The sequence below is a fragment of the Diceros bicornis genome, chromosome 2 (genome assembly GCF_020826845.1).
Source record: "Diceros bicornis minor isolate mBicDic1 chromosome 2, mDicBic1.mat.cur, whole genome shotgun sequence".
NCBI classification, from domain to species: Eukaryota; Metazoa; Chordata; class Mammalia; order Perissodactyla; family Rhinocerotidae; genus Diceros; species Diceros bicornis.
Window position 1 is genome coordinate 1828443 of NC_080741.1, and position 10807 is coordinate 1839249.

Consider the following 10807-nt stretch of genomic DNA (forward strand, 5'->3'; position numbering starts at 1 on the left):
TATTTCTATTTTTGGGTTGATTCCAATATCTGAAGTCTCTGTAGATCTGATTCTCTGTCTGCACAGATTCACGTTCCTGTTCATTTCTTTCCTTTCTGTGCTTGCATAGATCCAAGATGGGCCGCAGCCTCATCCAGCACACAGTTGGGGAATCAAGACATCGTTTTGAGTCTTTGCAGCTCCTCAGCTCCTGGGATAAGATTTCTTGGTGTGTTTTCTAGGTGTTGTTTTGGATATTTGGTCATTCTTTGTTCAAATTTCTATGTGCCAATATAATTTCAAAATTATACACCATTAGATATTTTGTTTTTCTCTCTCTTCTTTACTGTGAGACAGTACAGAGTAGTGGTTAAGACTATAGATGTTTTTATCTTACTATCTGAATTCAAATCTGGACTTTACCAATTATGAGCTCCACAAAGTAAAATTTAGCTATATGTGCCTCAGTTTCTCACATCATGGTAGTGTAAATTTGGTTCAGTGGTATACTGAGCTATTGGTAGTATTGAATGAGTGAATGCATGTAGAGCATAGTGAATGCATGTGAAGAATGCATGGTGCCTAGTACATGGTAACAACTCAGTAGATAGTCATTGTCATTAGCTCTGCTGTTCCTCATGTAAAGGATGCGTGGTGCCCAGTACGTGGTAACAGCTTAGTAGACGGTCATCCTCCTCTAAGCCCCTGCACTGAGTCTTTCACATACTTGATATCAACAAGGATGTGGATAGATTGACAGGTGCTGCATGTCTGGCTGTTGGCCTTGTGGTACCTGTAACCCACTTCAGAAAGTGAAGGTGAAGTGCTGATGGCGGAAAGGTTCAGTATACTCACAGGGCACAGACGAAGGAGGCCACCGGTAGGCAGCACAGGTGCACTAGGGTGATGGCTGCCTTGGGGCGGTCCTGTCCACCTGATGATTCTCTTCCTCCACAGCAGGTCTGAGGGATGCAGCAGGGAGAATCATTAGGTCCTCTAGAAAGTACATACGTTGTTATGGTAATCTCTACTGTGTTTTACCCTTAAATTCAATCTCAGAACAGATGAATCGTTGTCATCATCTTTTCCTCCCTTAAGTTCCACAGAGACAAATTTACCAAAGAGTTTCCAGTGACAGATCCAGAGAGGAGTCTTTTGGAAATGTGAGCACAAAGATAAACAAACCCTAGTCTGAGGTTAATTTGTTTAGAAGATTGAGAGACCGAGGGTGTGATTTAAATGTAATGAGAAATGTCCTTTTTTTCCCCTTAGCTTAAACATTTTAGATGGAGTTAAACTTGACACTGTAATTGAAAAAACCTTTTTGTTTCTAAGAGTCTCTCTCTCCTGATATCCCTTTTTCTTGATTCTCTGGAGCTCCTTGCCTCGTCACTGCTTATGCCCATGGTGTTTGAAGCTGCAGGTCCTCACTGAAGTAAAAAGAATTCCGCAGCCCTACTTCCTTTCAGTACTCAGCCCAACTGGTAATTTTCTTAAGGATTGTCATAAACTACTACGTTAAAACAATCATTAACACCTTGAATCGACCTCTCAGTATAAAATTATTCTGAATCGACTAATGAGTCAAGGTGAGACATTTAGAACATTGAATACTTTTACTCAGTTTTATTGCTATTAATGACTCAGCTTGTTATACCTGAACAATTTTTAAATCCTTTAAAAAAAAATCTCTGCAGTTCCTTAAGAATCTACTTAAATTTCCAGTGTTTAAGCTTACTGTTTTGGTTTGTACTTGACTCACTCATGTTGCACATGTTGCAAAGAGACATGTGAAATAAGAATTTTCTAAAGATGGTTTGTTTGTGAAAACAGCATTAGAGAAAGCGAATTTTTGACTAAATGCATTGTTCTTTATCAAGATAAATATTCACATTATGGATTAGTCTTGAGATTGAGAAAGAGTCACTTGAGAAAGCAGACTGGCAGTAGGACTGGGACATTTATCAGGGGGATTTCGTGACTTGTGCCCATCACAGTGTACCCCAGGGGCCTCTGAGGGTTCCTTCCGTTTTCACTCCACCACTGAGCCTGTTTATCCAGGTTGGTCCATGACCCTCCCTGGCTCTCCTGCAGTCCTCCTCGAGGCGTACCTGCACAAGAGGCCATTGTAATTACTTTCCAAGGTACCCCAATGTGGTAGGAGCGTTTTTTTAAATAGTAAGAAATACATTTTATTTCACAAGAGTGTACACACATACATGTGCACTCACCTACTGCAACTGAAACAAAATTTCAGGAAACAATGCACACTTTCGCTATTTAAAAATGCCTAGATATTTCTATTTTATTTCATTAAAAGATGCTAGTTCGGACACACTAAATTAATTTAATGATCTGTAGTTTGAAAAATGCTTTTCTAAAAGATGTGTACATAAGAAAAATATATATTTAAGTAGTAATTTTCCCTTTCTCAATTAATTAAAACATATTGTTGACCATCAAAGCATAAGAGATTCAGTGTTATCCCACTAGGGTGATGAAACTCTTCCCAAAACAAAGCAAGCTCTCATGTTCATGTCTGTTATGTTCTGTGAAATAATAAAATCATCCTGTTGACCCAGTGCTTTCTCTCCAGACCCCAGTTTGAACATCTTCCTATAGGTTGTGGGTGAAATACTCATCCATCTTCTTATATTTGGAAAAAATATATTCACCCAACATTTATAGTTTACTTATTGCTTTGTAAATCTTGTGTGACAAGTTCTGACATTCAGCTACAAGGCACAGAGAGAAAAGAGTCTGCGGAGGAAAAATCATAAAGAAAAAGATAAACTCCTTACATTTATACTGTGTATCAATTTTTTTGGTTGTAATTAAAAAGAAAATACCAATCCATCTCTTGTGTGATTTGGAAAGAGAAATTACTGATGACTTGACAATGCTGGAGGGGCTATTGCCCAGCCAGTCAGACTCAGTTTTTGGCTGTTTCATTCAAGTTTTTCTCTTAGGTGAGAGGAAATTGACCCTGGGGATGGGAAGTGCTTCTCACAGTTGGGTCACAGGGTCGGAGAAAAGAGCAGGAGCTCCTTATGTGACTTCCCATCTCATGGCTCATCCAAGCTCTCTTAGAATTTAAGGCAGGCAGTTTGCTCTCATTTTTATCCTTTTTGTTTTAACTTCTTCAGCAAAAAAGAAAAAGTAGGTTTAAATGCCTAAGAAAGGAAAAGCTTAAAACCAGCGTTCTATCAAGCAGGTTCGCACAGCATCGTGGTCCTCTACCATTTTGGATGAAAATTAAAAGAAAAGCTTGAAAAATTTGCCCTTGACCCGAAGTGAGAAGGGAAAGAAAAAATGCCTCATGGAGTCTTTCCTCTTCCTGTTGCTATAATGACCATCACTTCCTCAGTAGTTACACTTAGGATCCATTTGTCTGAAGAAATTCAATTTTGGGAATGTGGAAATAAAAATAAGAAAAATGTTTAAACTTTATTGAAATAGCTTGAAAATTATGGACAGTATTTGGTGAGGAACTAGAATACCCAGGATTTTTCTAGGAGATTTATATAAAAGGATTTTCTTTTTTGAACTTTCTTGCAAAAGTACCACTTAAGGTTGACGTAACTGATGTTGACTTTCTCCTTCTATTCAGCTTGGGCCTATGGAATAACTATATCATGCAATATATGAGATGCAGATAATTTTCCTTCCACTATAATGGAAGTTTTCAGAGTTTCAGAATTGATTCTAAATTTATACATTTTTCAAGAAAACAGGAGCTTTCAGTGTTTCCATTTTATAAAGCTTGTCATGAAATGGAGTGTCCTTTCTTATAAATGAGAAAACAATGCAAACATGAAAAAGAAAAGCACACCAGTCCCCTGTGAGGCACTGCATATTTATTTTACTGATTTAAATAAATGCCACAAAGCCCAGTCACTTTACCTGGAAGTTTCCATCACAGACTCCTCGTGCTGAATCTCCTGACACTTGCTACGGTGCTGGGGCTCAGGCTTGACACCAGAGACCCATCTGTTTCAGCCTTATGCCAGGATAGTTCCACATTACTGCCTCTCAGAGTCACCATTTAATTAGGATTGCTCTCATCTTCTGTTCTCTGCCCTCAACCTCACGATTCCCTTGCTTAGTCCACCTTCTCACTACTTACTCCCTTCTCTACCAAACCTTTCAGTTCTAGCTTCTGGAACCCTTATTCCACACTAAATAAAGTATCCTAATTGCTCAACCTTTTTTCTCCAATATGATTTTTATTTTTGTTGCCCTAGCTAAGACCTACCCTTCCTTGTGAATACAAATGCCCCTGGAACACTCCAGGTAGAAGTATTAATCCTCTCAATACACCATCTGTGGTAGGCTGCGTGATGCCCTCCTCGCCCCACCACCCACAAATGTCCACTTCCTAATATCCAGCACCTGTGAGTATGTTACCTTATGTAACATGGCAAAGGAGACTTTGAAGATGTGTTAAATCATGGATCCTGAGCTGGGGAGATTATTGTGGATTATCTGGGTGGGTCTAATATAATCACAAGCGTCCTTATAAGGGGGCAGGAAGATAAGAGTCAGACAGAAAGAGGTTACAAGGCAGGTAGCAAAGGTCAGAGGGGAGAGAAGATGCTGTGCTTCTGGCTTTGAAGATGGAGGAAAGGGCCATGGGTCAAGAAATGCAGGTGGCCTCTATTAACTGGAAAAAGCAAGGAAGCAGATTCTTCCCTAGATCTTCGAGAAGGATTGCAGGCCTGCCAACTTCTTGATTTTAGCCCAGTGAAACTGATTTCAAACCTCTCACCTCAAGAACTGTAAGACAGTGAGTTTGTGTTGGGTTAAGCTACTAAGTTTCTGTGATTTGTTATATAATCAATAGGAAACTAAAACACAATTATTAATCAACTTTTGTGGCAAAAAGCTCCCCCTACGAGGTTTATGACATCTGGGTATACATCCTTAAACTCTCAATTTCTTGTCACAGTCATAGAAGACACTAGCACCTGGCTCTTCTCCACGTCTTTCTCTCCCATCATCCCAGAAATCCACCCACTTTGCTCTGCTCTGGATTTTGTCTCCAAGAACTGCTGTTTTACTTCTCTCTTACTTTACTTCACTGTTCATCCCAGAACCCAAGGTTGATCACCTGAACCTCTCTTAATTCCCTGGGATCTTCATCTTTCTGCTACATCTATCTTGTAAGTCCTCAACCTAGAATTAATCTCACTGTCTGCCTCTTATATCTGAGCAGTTGAGAATTGCTGGAATAAAATTCCTCAAATATATAGACTACTTAATACAAATTCATGGTCTCCACAGTTAACCGAGTCCTTAAAACTGGTCACGACTCATTTTGTGTGGCCACAATAGCTCTCACTCTTATTACCACTAATGTCTGTGTCAAATCTTCACAACTCTTCTCAAGTCTCTGCAGAAAATTTACCCTTCTCATTTGTGCAGATAACCTTCACTTTCACCTTATAGATAAAATCACGATGAGCAAATGTGAGTTATCTCCATTCAGTGCTGCCTATAGGGTAGGTAGGGCCTGGGGAAAATAATTTTTTACAGGATCCCTATTGATAGAAACAATTTGATTTTTTGTTGTTATTTTAACAGCTTTATTGAGATTTACATCAAATACCATACAATTCACCCATTTAAAGTGTACAATTCAATGGCTTTTAGTATATTCAGAGTAGCACAGCTGTTACCACGGTCTGTTTTAAAACGTTTTCATGACTCCATAAAGAGAGCAGTCACATTCCATTCCTCCCTCCCCTCAGCCCCTGGTAACCACCAATCTACTTTCTGTTTCTTTAGATTTTATTCTGGACAGTTCATATAAATGAAATCACACGATATGTGGTCCTTTGTGACTGGCTCCTTTCACTAAGCATGTTTTCAGGGTTCATCGGTGTTGTATAGCATGTTACCAGTTCTTCATTCCTTTTAATTGCCGAATAATATATCATTGTATGGATATAACATATTTTGTTTATCCATTCGTTAGTTGATAGACGTTTGGGTTGTTTTCACTTTTTGACTATTATGAATAATGCTATGAACATTCGTGTACAAGTTTTTGTGTGGACATAGTTTTCATTTCTTTTGAGTTTATAACTAGGTGTGGAATTGTTGGGTCCTATGCTAACACTATGTTTAGCCTTTTGAGGTACTGCCAGACTGTTGTCCAAAGCAACTATACCGTTTCACATTGCCACCAGAAGTGAATGAGGATTTCAATTTCTTCACATCCTTGCTAACACTTGTTATTATCTCTTTTTTATTACAACCATCCTAGTGGGTGTGAAGTGATATCTCCTTGTGGTTTTGATTTAGCATTTCTCTGATGGCTAATGATGTTGAGCATCTTTTCACGTATTTTTTTGCCCATTTGTGTATCTTCTATGGAGAAATGCCTATTCAGATCCCTTGCCCTTTTTAAAATTGAGGTGTCTTTTATTATTGAGTTGTAAGAGCTCTTTATATACTCTAGATGCAAATTCTTTATCAGACAGATGATTTGCCAAAAATGTATCCCATTTTGTTGGTTATCTCTTCACTTTCTTGGTGGTGTCCTTTGAAGGACAAAAGTTGTAAATTTTGATGATGTCCACTTTATATTTTCTTTTGTTGCTTGTGTTTTGGTATCATAACCAAGAAACCTAATCCAAGATCATGAAGGTTTACACTTATGTTTTCTTTTTATAGGTCAATTCTATCCCAGAGTTGGTCCCGTAACTTCAAGAAATTAGGGAACAATTTTCTCCAGTTTCTCCCTAAAGCCCATGGAAAAATTTCATATTTGGATTTTTCTTCATCTTCTTCAATTGTATTTGCCAGATACAGAGCAATTTAGAAATTTATCCTGTTATGCTCATTTATAGTAAATTTAGCCCTCTTGAAATAAACAAAGGTCATAGCCAAAAGATACTTGTCTGCCATTTTATAGCAGCAGTCCATCCACAAGTTATCTTGAATTAAATCGTCATGAAATAACTTAAAGAAAGCAGTCATTTCCTGACGCTGTATAACTAGACAGAGTCCTTTGGGGCATTTAGACTTTTTGCTATTATGTGCATTTTTTTCAGATGCTGGCCAACTATCTTTAAAAATAAGATGCTTCAGGTTAACAGTTTTTTTAGGCTGAGGTGATCTATTTGACCCTGATTTTACATGAACAGTGACAGTAGGTGGTGTCGCACAACACAGCTGATTATGCCTCATTTTGGTTTCCCAAGATTCCTGTGAAAACCTGGGGCCGAGGAACGGGGCCCGGGGTGGTCGGTCTCCCGCAGGTGCTCCTGGACCTCAGACGATTGCTTGCTAGTTGCTAAACCGCGGCACAACCAGCTCAACAATTTGATTTTTAAAAAAAGTATTACAAAATTAAAGGAGCCATGCTCGGTTTAGTGATGACTGAAGAAGATTTAGAATAGTGGGTAGAGAAGAGGCCTCTGTGTATTTGCTTATTGTCCAATCAGTGCATGAGAAAATTCTTCACAGTGTCTGGCACCATCTCTTCCTGTTCAGGTCCAGGAACCATGGCTTCATATTCTTTACTATCAGATGAGCCACTTCTGGTTAATTTCATATTTCCCACAATTAGTAAAATGTAGCAGTACTGTTATTACTTACAATGTTGATATTAAAACAATAGATATCTTTTTGCTTCTGCAGTTCCCGGATACCATTTATTTAATGCTGGTTACATCATCAGTCATGAAGCTACATCATCTGTTGTACCACCCATGAATACTAGCTTCCAATGACTCTCTTCAAGGTTATTACTGTGCTTTGTTGATGATGACCACAAATCTAAGTCTTATCATAATTAGTTTTCTGGTTGTTAAATTTACTGTTTGGAAGCTTATAACATAAATATAGAACAAGGTGTTCTATATGTTATATATTAACGTCTATATGTTATATATTAACATATATAAATATAGAACAAGACATCTTCCAAGCATTTCTTTTCTTGAACTCTTCAGTTTATATTCAGTGCATTCCAAGAATGTGCTCTCTTTCAGTGTTGACATATCCCTGTCTTCCACATATAACCACAAATGAGGAGAATAAGTGAATGACTCTTGGGTAAAGCAAGTGGAGAAGTCCATTTCACACAGGGACTCTCCATTCCTCTTCCAGTACAACTTGGGAGCAACCAAAGAGAACATAATGTCACCATGTCAATGAGAAGCAAAAGAGGCATTGACTGGATGTACCCCTTGGTGTTATGAGCAATGATCATGAAAGCCTTTAGAGGAGACAGGTGCAGCCATCACTCAAGGACTGCCTAAAACATGGCATGGAGCCCAGGGAGAGGGTGGGGTGATGGCTCTGAATGCCATCGGTGGAAGGCACATAGGGTAAAGGATCTCTGCTGCCAAGCCCAGAGCCCTTGGTCACCAAAGACTACAGGTGCAACCATAAGAAGAACATAGGCGGGTGTGTGGTTTGAACTCAAGTGTTGATGGGGGACCATCCCCATCAGTAGCCTAGAGCCCAGAACTTATCCTTTGTCTGATGTGACTGTCCCCAACAAACACCATGCTAGTGCCATTCTGGCAGCCCATTCTCACATAGTCTCATAAAATAAGTGCTATGCCAGCCAGCCAGAGTCATCTGCTCACCTGGCCACCCTTCTGACCTGGGACTAATGACAGAGCCCAGGGCAACCCCGGGGGCATATGTTCCATAGCTTTTTGGGGCATTTGGTGGACCCCATGCAAGGAACAGAGGGCCAGAGAGTATCCTGAAGGGGAGATATAGGGCCCAAGGTCCACATCTTCGTACTGTAGAACTTGGTCCAGACTTGGGATGCCCTGCTGACGGCACTGCTGTCCCTGGCCAAGTCCAAGTGTTAGAAGAGGACTTGGAAAATTTGAGGACATGCTGAAGCGTGGGATCTGCAGAGGCCCAGATGGTATGTCCTGTTTGCCCAGGCCTGAGGGAGTTACTTCATCCAATGCCCTTTTCCTCCTTTCAAAATTGGTCTATCTGTTTCCATCCTCACCACCGCCCCGTAAACATCAGGTGGTGAGGTGTCCTTCTTCCCCTTCAAGGTCAACTGCTCCATCGTTCTCTATGTCATTTCCTCTCATCTCCTCAGAAACCTCACCCCATCAATGTGACTCCTCTCTGCTATGGTATCTGCAGCTTCCCCTTCTCCTCCCACTTTGCCTTTCCCTCCCGGCCAGAAGTCTTCTGTTGATTATTTTCTTTCCTGTTTCTCTCTCTCTTCTGTTCACTCTTCCTGAAAGAAAAGTCTGTACTCATTTTCCTCCTCCGTTTTCCATTATTTTCCTCAAGTTGCTGCAGTTTGGGCTTCCTCTACCCTAGCTGCCCCGACCAGTTCTTAGTGACCAACGTGTCATGGAACTCAATTATTTCACTTCTTTAGACGCTACCTTGTGGCCTTCTCTGTTGCAATTCAGACTGCTGGAAGCTCTCTCCTTGACACTAGCTTCTTCTCTAACTTTGTCGACTGCTCTGAATGTTCTTTTGTGGTTTCTTCACGGGACTCTTTTTACCAAGCCTTTGAGCCTCTGCATTTGCTACTTGTATTAGTTTTCTACTCCCACCTAATAAATGATCACAAACTTGGTTTAAAACAACCCACATTTATTATCTCACAGTTTTGTATGTCAGAAGTCCGGGCGTGGGTTAGCTGGTCCTCTCTCTGGTTCTCACAGGTTGAAATCAGGAGCTGGCAGGCCTGTGTTCTTCTTTGGAGGCTCTGGGGAAGAATCTGCACCCAAGCTCATTCAGGCTCTGGCCATATCAGTCCCTGTGGTTACGGGGTAGATGTCCTTATTTCCTTGCTGGCTCTCAGCTGGGGTCACTTTCAGCTCCTAGAGGTAACCAGCTTTCATTGTCCTGTGACCCCTTCTGTCGCAAGGCCGGCAAGAGAGAATTTGTATGTATATATTTCCATTTCTCTTGGGTAATATCTTGGAGTGGGGTTGCTGTATCATCTGGTAAATATATGTTTAATTTTATAAGAAACTGCCAAATTGCTCTCCAAAGTGTAAAACAAAGAGGTTTTACGTTCCCATCAGCAACACGTGAGAATTCTGGTTGTTCCACGTCTGCACCAACACTTGATCTCATCAGCTTTTAAAATTTTAGTCGTTCTAGTGAGGATGTGTTGGCGTGTCATCATGGTTTTACTTTTTTCCTCCCTGAATGACCACTGCTGCCGAGTGTGGTTTTGGTCCTTATCAGCCATTTCTGCGTCTAATTTTCTGAAGTATTTCCTAAAATCATTTGGCCATTTTTTAAATTGAATTACTTGTTTTCTTATTATTGAGTTGTAAAAATTCTTTCTAGATAACAGTCCTTTGTCATATATATGCATTATGAATATTTTTCTCTTATATACATCTGACTACCTATCCCTCTACCTTTTATCAATCCATCTTGTCTTGATGCTTTCCAAAGTAAATGGAAGACACCAGTACTTTTTCCTAAAGACTCCAACATGCATATCATCACCAAAGTTCAACACTTGTTTAATCTTTTTACTTTTGAGAGAGGGTTTACATACACAAAAATCAATTGCAAGCAGATTGTAGATCTAAAGGTGAAAGCAAATACAAAAACATTTCTATAAGTAATACAGGAGAATATCTTCATGACATTAGGGTAAAGAATCATTTCTTTAACGGGACACAAAAAGTCCTAATTATAATGGAAAAAGATTATAGTTATTTAGTAATGATTTCTTTCTACTCATCAAAAGGTGCTATTTAAGGAATAAAGAGATAAGTCGCAGAGCAGATGGAGATGCCTGCAATAAATTACTTAATAAACAGTGTGTCTCATATAATATAATATGATAATTCTTATTATAATA

General features: G+C 39.6%; 1 pseudogene; it reads right to left on the reverse strand.

The window, feature by feature from the left end:
• Positions 1-6651: 6651 nt before the first annotated feature.
• Positions 6652-7173, reverse strand: LOC131411341 (speedy protein A-like; annotated as a pseudogene).
• Between the last annotated feature and the right edge of the window lie 3634 nt (positions 7174-10807).